Source organism: Panthera uncia, chromosome B1, assembly GCF_023721935.1.
Source record: "Panthera uncia isolate 11264 chromosome B1, Puncia_PCG_1.0, whole genome shotgun sequence".
Lineage (NCBI taxonomy): Eukaryota > Metazoa > Chordata > Mammalia > Carnivora > Felidae > Panthera > Panthera uncia.
Genome location: NC_064811.1, coordinates 110463822 through 110480895, shown reverse-complemented (window position 1 = coordinate 110480895; position 17074 = coordinate 110463822). Strand labels below are relative to the sequence as shown.

At 36.1% G+C, this 17074-nt stretch overlaps 1 pseudogene; it reads left to right on the top strand.

Annotated features, from left to right (window-relative positions):
• The first annotated feature begins 3912 nt into the window (after nucleotides 1-3912).
• LOC125922423 (3-hydroxyisobutyrate dehydrogenase, mitochondrial-like) lies at nucleotides 3913-7918 on the top strand (annotated as a pseudogene).
• The last annotated feature ends 9156 nt before the right edge of the window (nucleotides 7919-17074 follow it).

The window sequence follows — 17074 nt, the reverse complement described above, 5'->3', positions numbered from 1 at the left end:
GAATTGCTCCCAAACGTTCAAATAAAGAAAAATCAGGAAAGAAGAAATAAAAAAAACAAAATCAGAGGAAGAGACATGGTAAGCAAAGAGTAAAAAGATTCAAATTCAACTATAAGAGTAGTTACATTAAACATTGTAAAAGAAAGATATTGTTAGAATAGACCAATACTAAAGAAAAACACAAACAAAACAGCAACAACTCTGTGTGGCCTACAAGAGATAAACGTTAAAGATAAATTTAGACACAGAAAGGCTAAAATTATATGGATAGAGCAAGATAGGACATGCAAAACTAATGATCATACTGTGGGGATGGTAATATTAGTATACGTAAAAGAGACTCAAAGCAAGTTTGGTACCAGCATGAAGAAGGAAGGATAGCTATGATGACAGGAAGTCATTTAATTAGACACCAACCATAAATCTGTATGCTCCTATAATAGAACTTCAGAATACATGAAGCAAAAATGGACAAAATTAAAGAGAGGAATGAACAAGTTTTTAATAATAAGTAGGATTTTAACATTCTTCCTGAGCAGTTTGTAGAAAAACAAGAATAAAGCAAGTAAGACAGAAAATTCAAACACCACCACCAAGGAACTTGACTTAGTTGATATTTATAGAATGTTGTGTCTAACAAGAGCATAATCATTACCCTTTGAGGAGCAAATGTTATATTACCAATATAGATCATGCAGGGACCATATATCTGGTTTTAATAAATTCTAAAAATTAAATAACTTCTCCTACTCTCTTTTCCTTTATCTTTCATGACCACTCCCCTCAATAAATCTTTTGCATAGCTAACCCCATTCAAGAGAGACAATACCTTCAGTCCTGCAAGAAAGCAAGAGGTAAGATAGAAGTTTGGGATTTGGCTCTCTCTCTCTGTCTGGCAGGCAAAGAGTACCCATACAAAATTTTATTTGTACTATTGCAGTTTCTGGCACTGATGGCCAGATTGCTGAAGATTTCACAGGGTTTGGCTTGGAGAAATGTGCTGAATGCCCTTGCTGATGCAGTGATTTGGACATTTAAAAGTTACGGGAAAAACACTGCTTACATAAACGGTAAAGTTGTAATTGGCACCTTCTGTAATGAGAAATGGAGTGCACTGAACAGATAATTAAGAGGCAGTTTGTAAGGTGAACTTTATCTCCTGCAGTGGGAAAGCAGACACAATTCAATAGACCACCAAAACTCTGATAGAACTGTAGAGACCCAGACATTAAAATCCTCAGACTAGTCTATTATGCTAAGGTCAGGGCCCTGAGTAGGAAAAGCAGACAGCATGACATATAGGGTGGGGACACCTAGGCAAATGTCTCCAAAGATTTTGGTTCTGTAAGACTCTCTTGAACCCTGTGACTTTCATGGGTGGCCCTTCCCTCCCTAGTTAGAACTATCGCTCCTTCTCTTCTAGATAGCAACAGCTGTTCCTTCACAAACTTCCATATCCTCCTCTGGCTTATTTGCCAATTGCAATGGTTAGATCCTGTTATAACCACTGGAATATGCTAAAGTCTGTTAAGAGAGAAAAGAAATTTTACACCTTAGAGGTGCTACAGAAATTAACTAACATGTACCAGTAGGGGTTTAAGATGTATTCCTGGGGGTTGAATAAGAGTATGATTGATTCAAGGGCCTACATAAAAGGTTGGATGATAACTAAGAAATTTTGTTACTTGGCAGTCCTTTCTCAGGTTATATAAATTAACTTCCTGTCAAGGACACTGAGGTATAGGATATACTCCTTGTTAGGGTAGCTCTTAGAATGCAATGCTTCATGTTGAGTGATGTGACTGGCAATTGCTTTGACAGGCAATAAAGGAAGGGTAGGGAAGCTGAGGAAAATGGACATATTGGAATTTCCAATTGTAAGGGAAGAATGGAAGAGCAGGAGATTAAAATTGGTTGCCTTGATAAGAAGTCACCATCTCTTGCTCAATTCCAGGACCCAGCCCAGTTTTCTGATTTGGAACCCATTGACTGAAATGGTTGCAGGGTCCCTAGAAGAATTATTCACTGTGGTATACACTGCGATGTTTCCCCAGTATTATATCCTGTATTGTTTCCCCAGTTCTTCTCCCAAAGTACTAGTGGTCATTTACCTAGGTGAATACACACCAGGAAAAAGAAATATCCAAACATTTTGGTCACTAAAGGGCACAAATACTAGTTGACATTAAAACTAGGAGACCTGAAGTATCCTCATGGCTCTACTTTTAGGGGGAGGGCTTGTTGAGGCCATGTAATAAATGGAGTCTTGGCTAGAGTTCAGCTTACAGCAGCTTCACTGTGTTTGCAAACCCACCCAGGGGTCATTTCCCTAGTCTTGAATCTATAATTGGGATTGCATAACAACCACGTTGGGTCCTTTACCTGTTGGATAAAAGCTAATGTGGAGAGGAGGAGAGGCTGGGTGACTCAGTCTGTTGAGCATTAGACTCAGGCTCAGGTCATGATCTCATGGCTCATGAGTTCAAGCCCTACATCAGGGTTTTTACTGTCAGTGAGGAGCATGCTTTAGATACTCTGCCCCCCTCTCTCTCTACCCCTTCCCTGCTCACACTCTTTCTCTCAAGAATAAATATACATTAATTTTTTTTAAAGCTAACATGGAGGGAAAAGACAAATGGAAGCCTCTGATATTGCCCTTCTGTTCAAGATGGTAAATAATGTAAACATTTAATAAAACATTAATTATGTGTTCATAAACATATATCTCCCAGGATGAGGAGAATGGTAGAACTGATCTCTGCCATCTCCTGAATGGAGCCAAAGGATGCAGGGTTGAAGATCGCTACATGTTTACATTTAAAATTCCCCTTCACACACACACACACACACACACACACACACACACACAACAATGAATTTTAGAGAATACTGTAGACTGCTAAAGCAGATTAATATGTCCCCGGTACATTATATGCAGTTGCTGATTTCTCTAATGTGTTTGTTCTTTTCTATTCATAAGAAAAAATAGAGCCAGAGAGAATTAGCATTAGAACTAATAATAATATTATTTACAGTTTGCCCTATATGGCCAGACTGGTTGGTTTGGGGTCTAGAAGGAACAGGGTGGTAAGAATGAAGACAAGGAGATGTGGGCTAAAGGCATGTAGACAGATATTTATACGAACCAGAAAGCATCCACCATGAAAGAGGCACTAAACATCCAAAATGACTTGCACAGCTGACCCTGCTCTTCCTTGGTTATTAGCCACCACAGAACAAGACAATGGACATATAAATGGTCTTGCCACAGTGCAAAGATGGAATCTACATATGTAGTGAACTACATAGACTTTCACTTACGAAGGTTTGCCTATGTAGCTTACCTACCTACTTACCTTTCCAGATACTGGTGCCTCAGAATGTCCAACTTGCCAGTAACAGAGACCTGCACTGAGTCCTAAGACACCAACAAGCCCATTGGTAGCAAACTGCTAAATTGGGACCCTTTCATCCTATACGGTCAGTGAATTTTCCTCACAAGGAAAGATACATACTCTGGGTATAGATTTTCTAGGCTATGTGCAGAACCTCAGCAAGTACCAACATACTGATGCTGACAAAAGACCTGATCTACAGGTATGAAATCCCACATAATATAGCACCCAGTGAGGACCAAATTCATAGATAAGGAGGTGTGGAATTGATCCCATGACCATGCACTCTGCAGAATAATCAACCTTTTTGAACACTGGAATAGCCTAGTAAGGGCACAGCTAAAGGAACAATTTAGAAGAAATGCTCTGAGAGAATGTGTATCATTCTCCAGTATGTAGTATATATAAAAATCAGAGACCTCTATATGGCGCTGTTTCCCCAAAGGAAGAATACATGGGATTAAGTACTAATCAGTGGAAACAAGAGTGGCCCCAGATGCATCCCTCCCACTGAACCATGGAGGACTTTTTGCTTCTTGACCCAAAACTCAGGGGTTGGCTATTTTATTCCACAAAGAGGTCACATTCTTTAAGGGAATGCCATAAGGATTTCTTTGAACTCAAAGATATCACCACTGCAGGAACATTTGGACTTCTAGTTTTCCGGAAACAGCAGGTGAAAAATAATCACCATCTTAGGGAGAGTAATTGGCCCTGATCAAAAGACGAAGATTGTACTGTTTTTTTGTAAACGGCAACTAAGAGAAATATAAAACACAAGTTATCTATTTGGATGCCCCTTGGTCTACCTTTGCCTGTTTATAATGGTAAATAAATGGGCATGCATGATAACCAGGCCCAAGAAAGCAGTATGATAACCAAAGGGAACAGGGATCTGAGTCATGCTTTCTAGGAAGCTACAAAGACCTGCCAGCATGATAGATAAAGATGAAGAGGTACCAGAATGCATTAGGAACTAGAGAATGAGCTATTTGCTGTCACCTCAAGAGTGAGTAGTATAGGGGCTGTAATTTATTCTACAAACTTCACTTTGCTCAGCTTCTCCTCAGGGAGAGAGACTCACAGGGTCTATGGAAGAGCTTCTCACAGAACCTGCATGAATTACTTGTATCTTTTTCATGAAAACTATAGACTCTGATACCCATGGAGTGTTCTGCTCAGATCTCTTTCAAGAGAACCTTGATGTGAAGAGTATCCTTGACCGATGGTCTTGGCTCCATTGGTGTTCACTCAGGGACCTCTCAAAGACAAGGCACAGCCAGGGTAGCAGTCCTGGCCCATTCCTAACACAGGATTACTCTGATGGGGAAACCAATTGCTATGACTGAAGCTTTCTCAGAACCATGCTGTGTCAGAGGGTCTTCCTATCCCATTCTTTCTCTTTTTTCTCTTTTCACAGCTGTCAAAGTTGCACTGTGGTCTGGAGATTTTCCCAGCCGATTTCTGTCCCCTCCTCATCTTTTATCCTTCACAGACAATTCCATAGCAAATCCTTTGTGCAACAAATCCCATCTTGGTGTTTGGTTTTAGGAGGACCCAAACTGACATAATCCATATAATTGAAATGCTTTCTGGCCATACTGTTTGAGAAAATACAAAACACAAATGACCGATATCAGAAATGAAAGTGGAAGTCACTACAGATCATAAAGACTTCAAAAGGATAGTAATGGAATATTTTGTGTGTTTTTCCAAGAAAGAGGGAAGTTTACTGATTAAAAAAAAATCTGACTTTGACTCAGGCAGTCCTACAGGTGGCAAAGATATAGTAATAATTCCTAGCACAAAGGGGTTAATGAATTGGACCTTAAATAAAGATAATATAATTTTGCTATTTCCATATGAACAGATAGATTTGGAATGTTTTTTTTTAAATATAGGAAGTGTGAAAATATAATATTTCAAAATAATTTTTGAGAAGAGCCATGTCATCTTAATAACTTTATTTCTTTTTTAAAGTTATCTTTAATTAAAAAAGGAATCACTCAGAAATGTTTTCAAAATCTCTGTTAACCCCATGTGATTTGTCATTTTCAGATTGTACTTAATCTCAAAACCCTCCACTCTGGCATCATGGATGTAGGGTAAGAAAAATAAATTAATATTGGAAATTAAATAATAATCAGAAAACTTAGTAACTGAGATTACCTCTTCAATTATGATTAGGAATAAAATCAGACAAATTGCTTAGTGATCTTTCTAAAAGCAGGATATATGGGTTTAGCCAAATTTCTATGAACTAGAGGATTTTTTTTCTTAATATGGAAGAAGTGCCTCCACAGGTGATTTAATGAAATAATGTATCTTTTTTATGAGTGCCAGAAAAGTGATTTGAGCAGGAGTATGTCCATATTTGTAAGAATGTCCATATATTTCCTTGATTCAATAAAGTAATATTGAGAAATCGGGAAAGTGATTACTATTATGGTCAAATAAACACTTGAATATAGACAAACAGTTATTTAAATATTTATAGAAGTTTAATTTTTGCAATTTCAAGTCCTCCAAAATTTCTGCCTAGATTCATCTTTGTTTAAGAAAAAAAAATCTCTTTAAAGGTTAGATTTAGAAATGCATATTAGATTCTTGTGCTTTTAAAACACTACTATTTCTCCTCTACTAGGTTCTTGCCCCAGGCAAAAACCAACGCCTAACACAAATATTGAAAAAGAAGAAGAAAAAAAGAAACCTCAAGAGACACAATAAGGTATCTTAGGATTTTAACAATCAAAAAGGCAAAGGTCATATGGGTTATTTGAAAACTCCTTTGAGGGAAAAATTGATCCATTCCTTTAATGTTCTCCACAACAAGGATTAATTCTCTTTGAGTACTTTAAATAATATAAGGGAAAACCCATTCAGGAAAGGAGACTCAATTCACTGCTCTGACCCCCTGAGCCATCTGAGAACTTTCAAAACCAATCCCAGACTAATATATTCTCTATTGATTTTGATTTTTATATTATCTTAAACCCAGAGAGAATTTATTTCCTTCTAAAAATATAGTTTAAAATGATCAAATAATACTCTATCCCCAAAGTTGCTACCAAGAAACACTCCAAACACTAGCAAAAAGTTCAAAGTAGAGGCAGGATGCATACAGTAGGGAATAAGAGGAATATAAATTGAAATTTTACCAATTCACTAGTCATAATTTATTATTTCAAGGTGATTAATATTAAACAAGTTAGACTTTAATAAATTTGCAAATAATAATAAAACATCTGGTTTTATAACATTATAGTTTATATGTAACATAATATAAATATATATCATATATTGATAAAGCACTTTGTAGCTTGCAAATGACATTATCAAATATAATCCACACAGCAATGATGTGATTAGGCTTTGCTGTTAAATTGCACTTAATAGTTTGTAAAAGCAGTCTGTGGGCGAGCGGGAAACCTCGGGGGTTACCACTGGGAGGCGGGGCTGGGGCAGTGGGCCAGCCTCCTTATGGCTCTGTTGAGCCCCCTCTGGACTCGGGTATTGGAGGCACTGACAATGACTGGTAGCCTCCAGCCTTGCAAAGGTGTGTTCTAGGTCATTGGTTTCTAAGTGTTCAGTTGGATTCATTGGACTGGGCAATAAAGGGGGAAAATGGCAAAAATCCCATGAAATGACTATCCTACTCATTATTTATGATGTGTTCCCTGATGCATGCAAAGAGCTTTAAGATGCAGGTGAGCAGTTAGTGTCTTCCCCAGCAGATGTAGCTGAAAGAATTGACAGAATTATTACAATGTTGCCTACGAGTGTCAATGCGATAGAAGATTATTCTGGAGCAAATGAAATTCTAAAAAAAAAGTGAAGAAAGGCTCACTTTCAATAGATTGCAGTACTATCGATGCCACAGTTTCAAGAGAATTGGCCAAAGAAGTTGAGAAAATGGGAGCAGTTTTCATGGACGTCCCTGTTCCTGGTAGTGTGGGGGCTGCTCTGTCTGGAAACCTCCTATTTTTGGTGGGAGAAGTCAAAGATGAATTTGCTGCTACAAAGAGTTGCTGCGGTGCACAGACTCCAATATGGAGTACTGTGGAGCTGTTAGGACTGGGCAGGCTGCAAAGATCTGCAACAACATGATCGCTATTAGTATGATTCCAACTGATGAAGCTATGAAACTTGGAATCAGGTTAGGGCTTGACCCAAGACTACTGGTTAAAATCCTAAATATGAGCTTATGATGGGGTTGGTCAGGCAACATAATCCTCTACCTGGGATGATGGATGGAGTTCCGTCTGCCAATAAGTATCAGGGTGGATTTGGAGCAACACTCCTAGCTAAGGATCTGGGGTTAGCACAAGACTGCCACCAGCACAAAGAGCCCCATCCTTCTGGGTAGTCAAACCCATCCAAACTAGAGGATGATGTGTGCCAAGCATTACTCAAGAAAAGACTATTCAGACCTTTCTAGTTTCTATCAGAGGAGACCTTCTGAGTTTGCCCTTTGGCTGTGGGTACTGTTGGCAACAAAACTCTATCTTGGGCCCTCCTTATAGCTCACCCCACAAGTGAATGGGTTTAGTCAAAGGTCACCTGTCTGCCTTTGATTATCTAGGTCCCAGTAAACCCTAGAATTTTTCACCCATTTTTAACTGCTTGTTCTTTTTTATCTATTTTAGCAAACGTGTATTATCTGATTTTTTTTTTTGTTCTGCAAGCCGCTGATGGTCTCTGTTAACAAGCTGACTGACCTTTTTCAAAAGTTTGATCCCTGAGCATCTTCAACTAAATCGTGTCATGCTTTAATCAGGATGTTATTTACCTCACTTTACAAATAAGAGCAAATATTTTTTTAACAGGATGAAATCTATCTTTTTAAAATTTATTTAAGTTTTTTCATTTATTTTGAGAGACAGAACCAGCCGGGGAGGGACGGAAGAGAGAAGGGGACAGAGGATCTGAAATGGGCTGTGTGTTGACAGCAGAGAGCCCAATGTGGGGCTTGAACTCATGAACCATGAGATCATGACCTGGGCCGACGTCTGACCTTAAATGACCCAGGAGTCCTCAGGATGAAACCGATCTAAAAGAAAGTGGTGTGAAGAAAGGAGTCAGAAAAAGGGGAAGTATAGTGAATTAAAACTGGTGCTCCTCAGGAAATTTGTCCTATCGACCAAGTGGTGGTATTCTTGCATTATATGATGTCTTCAAGATCATTCATCTTGTAGCATGTTAACATCACTCCATTCTTTTTTATTGCTAACCAATATCTAATTCTATTAATGTATATTATGTTTATTCATCAGTTGATGGGCATTTGTTTTTACTTTTTGACTATCAAAAATAATCCTGCTATCATATCCGTGAATAAGTGTTTGAGTGAACATATGTTTTTAGCTGATTCAATGTTTTCAATGTTTTTCAATGTGTTTGTCAGATTTTGATATCAGAGTAGTGCTGAACTTATAAAAATTAGTTAAGAAGTATTTTTCTTCTTCTGTTTTCGGAAATAGATGGTGTGGAATTGGTATTATATCTTCCTTAAATGGTAGAAGTCACTAATGAAACTGTGCAGAATTAGAATTTTCTGTGTTGGGATACTTTAAACTATGAATTCAGTTTTGGTTGATTATGTCAAGCAATTGGTTATAGAGTTGCTAGTGTTTCTTTCTTATCTTCTTAACATCCCTGGGATCTGTAGGGAAATCCCCTGTTTGATTCCTGACATGAATAATTTGTGTTTTCTCTCTTTTTTTAATAAGTCTACCTAGAGGTATTTCAATTTATCAATTATTTTGAACAACTAATTTTGGTTCTATTATTTTTCCTCTATTTTTTTCTCCTCAATCTCATTGATTTCTTTTCTTACTGTCTTTCTTCTTGTTTTTCACTTAATGTCTTTTTTTTCTAGTTTCTTAAGGTGGAAGCTTAAATGATGGATTTGATACCTTTTTTCTTCTGTAAAATAAGCATTTAATGCCATACAGTAGTCCCTTCTTATCCACAGGGGGACATATTCCAAGACTTTCAGTGGAGGCCTTAAACCATGGATAGTACCAAATCCTATTATTTGCTGTTTGTTTGTTTGTTTTTTTCACTATAATTACATACTGATCAAAGTTTCATTTATAAATTAGTCACAGTACTCTGAGTTTCCTGGATCTGTGGTTTGTTTTCTACTATTAACATTGGAAAATTCTCAGCCATTTTACCTTAAATATATTGTTTGTTTGTTTCTTCTCTATCTGGTATTCCCATTTTGGATATGCTATACCCTTTGAAATTGTCCAACATTTTTTGGATATTCTGTTACACATCCCCCCTTTTTTCATTATTTCTTTTTTCTTTCCTTTTTAATTTGGAATGTTTTCATTAACATATATTCAACCTTAATTACTCTTTCCTTCACTCTTTGCAGTCTCTTCACAATCCCACAAACAGCATTCTTCATTTCTGTTACAATATTTTTATTTCTACCATTTCTTTTTTTATTCTTTCTTAGAGTCGCTTATACTACCTGTCTCTTTTTTTTTCCATGTTTTCCACTTTTTACGTTAGAGTCCTTAGCATATTACTCAGAGTTATTTTAAATCCCCAGCTGACAATTTCAAAATCCTTGTCATATCCGATTCTGTTGCTTGCTTTGTCTATTCAGATTGTGATTTTTGCCTTCAGCATGCCTTGTGAGGTTTGTTGAAAGCTGGTCATGATGTATCAGGTGAGAGAACTGAGGTAAATAGGCCCTATTGATGAAATGTGGGGAAAAGAGGAAGCATTCTAGAATTCTGAGCAGGACTCAGCCCAATAGTGAGCCTGTGCTCCTGGGCTGTGTGCTTCACAAATGCTTCTCAGCTTTATTTAGACTTAAGTAAGAACAGAGGATGAGTGATGGCTAGAATTAGATATTTCCATTATTCTAAGGTTGGTTAGGTAAAATGGTTTCTCCTTTCTTGAAGGGTCTAAAGAATTCTGGTCAATTACAAAATGGTTAGTTTTCATTTGGCTATGCCAGAGCAAGAAAGAAGCTTTCTCTTAGCTTCACCTTGAGAATATGGTAAGACTGCTTGAGGTAAAACTCACAAAAATGTGAGGCATCCCCTAAGGCTCAGCCTCTAGGAACTTTTATCTCTCAAGCTACTATATGGCTAGTCTCCAGCACTTGGTTAACCTTTGAATGTTTCTTTCAGTTCTGGTTCTAGAAATGTTTTCTGTTCCTGGTAAGTTACGATTCTCTGTATCTGCCTGTCCCTCCAGTTTTGGGGACAGCCATTTGTTTCGTGGTGGCAATCTTCTGATGGAACTAAGAGTCATCGATTTCAGTTTTTTCCCTATTCTTCTGGTGAGAACAGGAGTGAAGACTTCGGCTCTCTTCACATGTCAGACCTGAGACTGGTTCTATACTTTAACAAAAAAAAATGTTACAAATCCCTGAATGATGCAATGTGGAGAGTTCTTTCTTTGTTAGCAATTTGCAGGTGATTCACATAGTTGAGTAACCAAAAGCTGTGTGTTTAAGGCCACCAGAGAGTTTCCTTGTTTTACGATGAATCTCAATATTGTACAGAGTGTACATTTGTTTCTGGTCAGTACAGAGCATCAACTGCAAATTTCTCAGGATTCTTTTTCTTCACACGAAAATAGTGTGTCTTTGTGTTTTTTAATTATTCTCAGCTCCTTCGTTACTCTGGGATATGAGTGCCAGAGCCTATTCACATACCATTTGTAATCAATTCTTTTCCTATAAATAAGGGGGTTTTACTTTACCTTTGGGTTAACTCTGATATGAAACTCCAGGTGACCAATCAATTTCATCCTATACCCGGCTTGACCATCATTTGACTTGATGGGTCTCCATCATACACTTGGACTTTTAGATATGCTGAGTTTGTGTTTTAGGGTTCTTTCCTTTTTTTTAGAGGAAAATTTTAAAAAGAGACAAAAGTCCTCTTTCTCTAAAGTTCTACACCAACATAAATATTATTTCTTAGTTTAGACTCACAAGTATCAAGACTCTTGTTACTGCACGGCCATCTCTGTATCAACTATATATTACAGTATTATTGTATTATGATGAACATAGGCTGATACAACTACAAAAGGTAAGTCCAGACATCTGTGTGTAGGAGAGAAAGTATTAATTGAAAATGAAGTCTTTTCAGTGGGAAATACGAAATTAGGGGCCTTCTGAGACATGATAACTATCTTTAGTCCAGAGAGAAAAGAAAAAAAAAACAAAACAAAACACCTATGATCTCTAAAATAAAAGATAAGTGAGATGTGATTCAAAACCTGTATATATATGTACATATATATATATATATACATATATACATATATACATATATGTACATATATATATATGTATGTACATATATATATATGTATATATATATATCTTTATTTTTCTTCAATATTATATATATATATCTTTATTTTTCTGCAATATTTAAACTTATATGGAAAGTTCTGGTATGTTTCATATGTGCTAAACAACTTAAATGAGCCAGGATTTGGATGTTGGTTTTCCCAGAGCACTGTTGAACATGTTTATGCATCTTTGAATGCCACATTTGATGTCAGTGGCAAGGGAACATGTAATTCTGTGCCATAGAATGAAGGTCACTTGATCAGTTGCCTTCTTCTCACTCACATCCTCAGAGCTGCACCTTACAGCATGCAACATTTGACAGCCCAGACACTTTCCCAAACTAAAAAACAAAACAAAACAACAAAAACTTGTAATACTTCACAAAACATGGTTCACAAATCGTTTTTGTTCATATCATATGGATGGTTTTAAAAATGTCCATTTCCACATCCTACTTAAGATATATTGCATAAGAGTCTTTGGTCTTTGAGAAACTGCATTTGAAAAAGTTCTAATTTAGAATGAATCCTAAAGTACTTTTTCTTCTAAGAACAATGTCAAGTTTAGGGATAATTCTACAGCAGTCATCCTCCCTCGATATTGAGTATTATTCTTTCATGGGTAATACTGTGGAATGTTTTGGTACAACCTCTTGCCTTAACAAAATTATCTTTAGTATATTTACATTATTTATGAACTATTGTGGAATATTTTTAAAAATTTCGCAGGAGGATGCTATATGTAACTTTAGGTATTTTTTCCCCATCTAGAACAACTTGTCTACATGGTAAGCAATCTATGCTTATTTTTAACTCTGAAGTAGAAGCTTTTAATTCTTTAATGCATGAGCTAAATCTATGAAATCAGTTCCTTCTTTAAGATGTATTGCAGTTCATAAATCTAAATAGTATGAACTTTGTTAAGATTTACACATACTCTAAGTTATTATTCCATCATATTGAATGCTTGGATAATTAAGTATTTATTTGGGGGACAAGGAAGAGAAGATTTAGCTGGAGAGAAGGAAATAGGGCAACTCCATTATAACTTGATAAAAAAAATGTATTTTATTAAGAAAGATGCATACTAATAGATATTTTGGGTGATTATTTTTGTTCTTATGACACTATGCCAAACTCTATCATATGTAGGTTCACTCTCATTTACCTATAGATGTGGTATGTGTAGATGATGGTAATTGTCTGGGTCCCCATCATTATAAGTTAGCAGTAAAAGGAGCCGAGGAAATAAACACCATAACAAGAAAACTTAAGTGAATTAATCATGTATAATATTCTGCAATATCAGGTTGTAAATTACATCAGCACACTTCTAGCCCACATGTGAACCAATATCAATGATCTTGACAGCTTTTATATTGTTTGCTGGAAATATACTGGAATATTGAATGACTAAACGCCTACAGATCAGGTGACGAATCTAGTGACCTCTGGAATTTTATGAATGCTTTAATTCGGTGAGGATGTGTCCTCCAGTTATCTTCTTTTGCTAAGACACAATGCTGTTGTCATTTTTTTTTAATATGGAGGGGAGAGAAGATATGAATTCAATGGAAATGGACTGACAAACATGTACAAACTTCTGAGCAGGCTTCCATAGGTAAATAATTCATTACATGTAGAAATACAGGATTTATTTGTTTGTTTGTTTATTTATTTATTTATTATCTTTTAAAGTTTATTTATTTATTTTGAGAGAGACAGCACAGGAAGGGCAGAGACTTGGAGAGAGTCCCAAGCAGGTTCCATGAAGTCAGCACAGAGCCCGATGGTGGGGCTCAAACTAATGAACCATGAGGTGGTGCCCTGAGCCAAAGTCAAGAGCCAGATGCTTAACTGACTGAGCCACCCAGGCACCCCCAGAATTTATTTTTTGCACACTTAATACCCATATACTTTCCTCAGAGCATATGTCTTTGCAACATATACCTAGATGGAAATATAACGAACATTTTTCTATGAGAAGTAGACTTATCTGTATGCTGACCTTTTTCTCCATGGTATTTCAAGGGAAGGTCAGTGGTCTTCAGCCAAGGACACAGGAGAAGCAGAAAACCGCTTGAGCAGCATGGGATAGGTAACCTATGTAAGTTTAATCATTCCACTGGTAACAGTTGACACATAAATATATATAAATATGATGAACTGAGGGCCACGAGGGTGGCTCAGTCATTTAAGCATCAGACTCTTGAATTTGGCTCCGATCATGATCTCCTGTTTGGTGACATCAAGTCCTGCATCAGGCTCTGCACTGAGAGCACTGGAGCCTGCTCTCTTCCTGTCCCTTACCCACTTATGTCTGTGTCCTCTCTCTCTCTCTCTTTCTCAAAATAAATAAATAAACATTAAATCTGTTCAAACATCTATGTTTTCCATAGTCAAGTTCCAAATGAATATGATATTATTTTTATTGTATAGAATTAAATGATATTTTTGATATTTAATTTGGATGGAATGAATTCTGTAATGAAGTAATAAAAGTATAAGAAATGCATGCTTATATCAGTGAGTAAAACCCTCATTCTGAGGTATTTAAAGTAAAAAATTAAAGGTAAAATTTTACTGACAAAGACGTAACATATCTCTCATTCTATTTGTTCTCAACTTAATATCTATCAGTTCATATGATTATGTTGATTTGAATTTTTATTTCAGTGCTGTATTGAAAGTCATTGGATAGTGGTGCCTGGGTGGTTCAGTTGGTTAAGCATCCGATTTCGGCTCAGCTCATGATCTCACCGTCCGTGAGTTCAAGCCTCTCGTCCAGCAATGTGCTGACAGCTCAGTGCTTGGAGCCTGCTTCAAATTCTATGTCTCCTCCTCTCTCTTCCCCTCCCATGTTCATGCTCTGTTCTCTCTGTCTCTCAGTAATAAATAAATGTTAAAATAATTTTTTAAAAAAGAAAGTCATTGGATATATTATATCCATATATATACATATATAAATAATATCCAAAATATTATATATTTTTATAATACTTTAAAAATTGGTAATGGAATTTAGAATTGTTAATAAGTAAATCAGCTGGCAACTTACTTTCTTCTTTTCCAAATACATACAATCTTAATGAATAGAACCTGGTTCCTGAATGTCTTTCAGTTGCTTTTAGCCTTGCCACTTCTTTATCTGATAAATTATCCTATTTAAATAAGCGTTCATTGAATTAAGTTAAAATATACTTTGTTCTGTATTTTAAAAGTCTTCCCAAGTACGGCTTCCTGGTAACTGCTTAAGGTTTCTTTTGGAATATTGAAAAGACTCAGCTTGTTCCTGCTTAGAAAAGGTTTGCTAAAAAATATAATTCAAAAGAGGCGTTCTAATAGTTCATTGATATTAATACAGCTTGTGCTTCAGCAATACTGCATAGAAATGAAATTAAAATCATAAAAGCAGAAAAAGACATGCAGATGCGTTACGAACGGCAACGTACAGGAAGCAGAGCGACCCACAATCAACTTTCATTACTTTCTCATTTTTCTCTTTTATGCACAGTCAACAGTGCTTTCCTTCTCTTTTATTTATTCTGCCATTTATTTCAATGTTAACCCAAATCTCCCTTGAATACTTTCCCCTTACTTTTTATTTCATATTCTCAATTCTTCTGAAGTTATTTACAATTATGAAAGTATATGAAGCAGTCTTTCCGGCACATATTTTTTTGTTTGTTTGGACTGTTATATATGAAGAAAATGGAGGCTTTTTTTTTTTTTCTGTGTGTGTGTATGTGTGTGTGTGTGTGTGTGTGTGTGTGTGTGTTTTAATAAATATCTTGGATCTAGCAACTGAATCGAAACTATATGCAATTTTACATTAATGGATATGGAGGGTTAGAACAGAGAAACAATGCACGAATACACAATTTATACAAAGTGTAATAGGAGATATATGAACTGAGTAATGTAGTCACAGCAGTGCCTAGAATATTGCCTAAAAGGAAGAAGGTGCTTTATTAATATGTGTTACAAAGTTAAGTTGTGAACTAGTTCTTAGATGTTTCCTTTTAGTAAGATATTTTATTATAATTAATATACATAAAATTATTATATCCTTATCCCGTTTCCTCTTTTGAATGATCCATGTGCATTTGAAAAGAAGTTGTATTGTCATCCAAATGCAGAGTCATAATGCATCCATAGAATTTACCTTATTGATCATATTCTTTATATATTAAAAGATTATAAACTATTACTTACAATTTAACAACTTGATTTATCTTAGGCTAAGATTGATATATTGAATTAACCTATTTTTATTGTTCTTCTGTTAACTTCTTGTCAATTTTATCAGTGGTGTTTTTCGAAGATGGTGATTGTCTTATGGTTAATGGATATTTATCCATGCCATATCCTCACTTTGGAAATTGTGCTAATATATTATGAAGGGTCTTTTGTCTTGATTTTCTTGTGGAGAATTTTACCTTTTTAGGTACCGATACCTATTTCATTTTCAGGTCCTGATCCCTATTTCATTTTGGATTGTATTCATCCGGTATACCTTTTTGTCTTTCCTTCATTTTAGTATCTTTTTATTTTAGGTATATACCTTCTAGAAACATACACAAGGATTTTCCTTTGCAAGTCATTCTGAAATTATTTGTCTTTGAAAAGAGAAAAAATCCCATTTACATTTGGGGGCAGAATCTTTTATTCAGTCTCATATCTGCCATCTCAATATGATATTTTTCACATACTGGTCTATTTCTATTGACATTTTTTGTCTGTTTTGTTTTGGTAGTTTGGAAACTTTACAATTTTTTTTTTCTAGCGTTCACCTTTTTCCTAATTGCCTGGAGACAATTCTTCATGGAGTTTCTGCAAGTCTGCATAAGCTTTTGTTAACTACTTTTTCAGGACATTTGTATTGCAAACAGCCTTGGAAGACTGAGATAGTGACTATCTTCAGGAAAGAGAACATATTTGTTTTCTGAGCAAGAAAATAAAGATGATGTCTCCAGCTGCGGCCAAGTTTAGGCAAATTTTCTACCAGCCCACATTAAAAGATGTAAGCTTCTTAAATTTGGGGTTCCTCAGCTGTGACACGAACCTACTGTAAGAGCAACATCCACCTGTGCCCTTCTCAACATCACCCCCTCAGGACCTGGCAGTAGGGAAGTGAAGGGAATTGAGAATATTGTCCTATTCTCTCCATCAGGGGTGGCTTGTCTACTGCTAGCTCCTATGAAACTGGCAGCCTGACTTGTTAGCTTGCAGGTAGGATAAAATTTCACGTGTACGTAGTTTTTGACGTTAATACACATATTTCCTTTCATCTACCTTTACATTACTTCCGTTCAGATGGCCATCTCCTCAATGTCTTTTGCCTG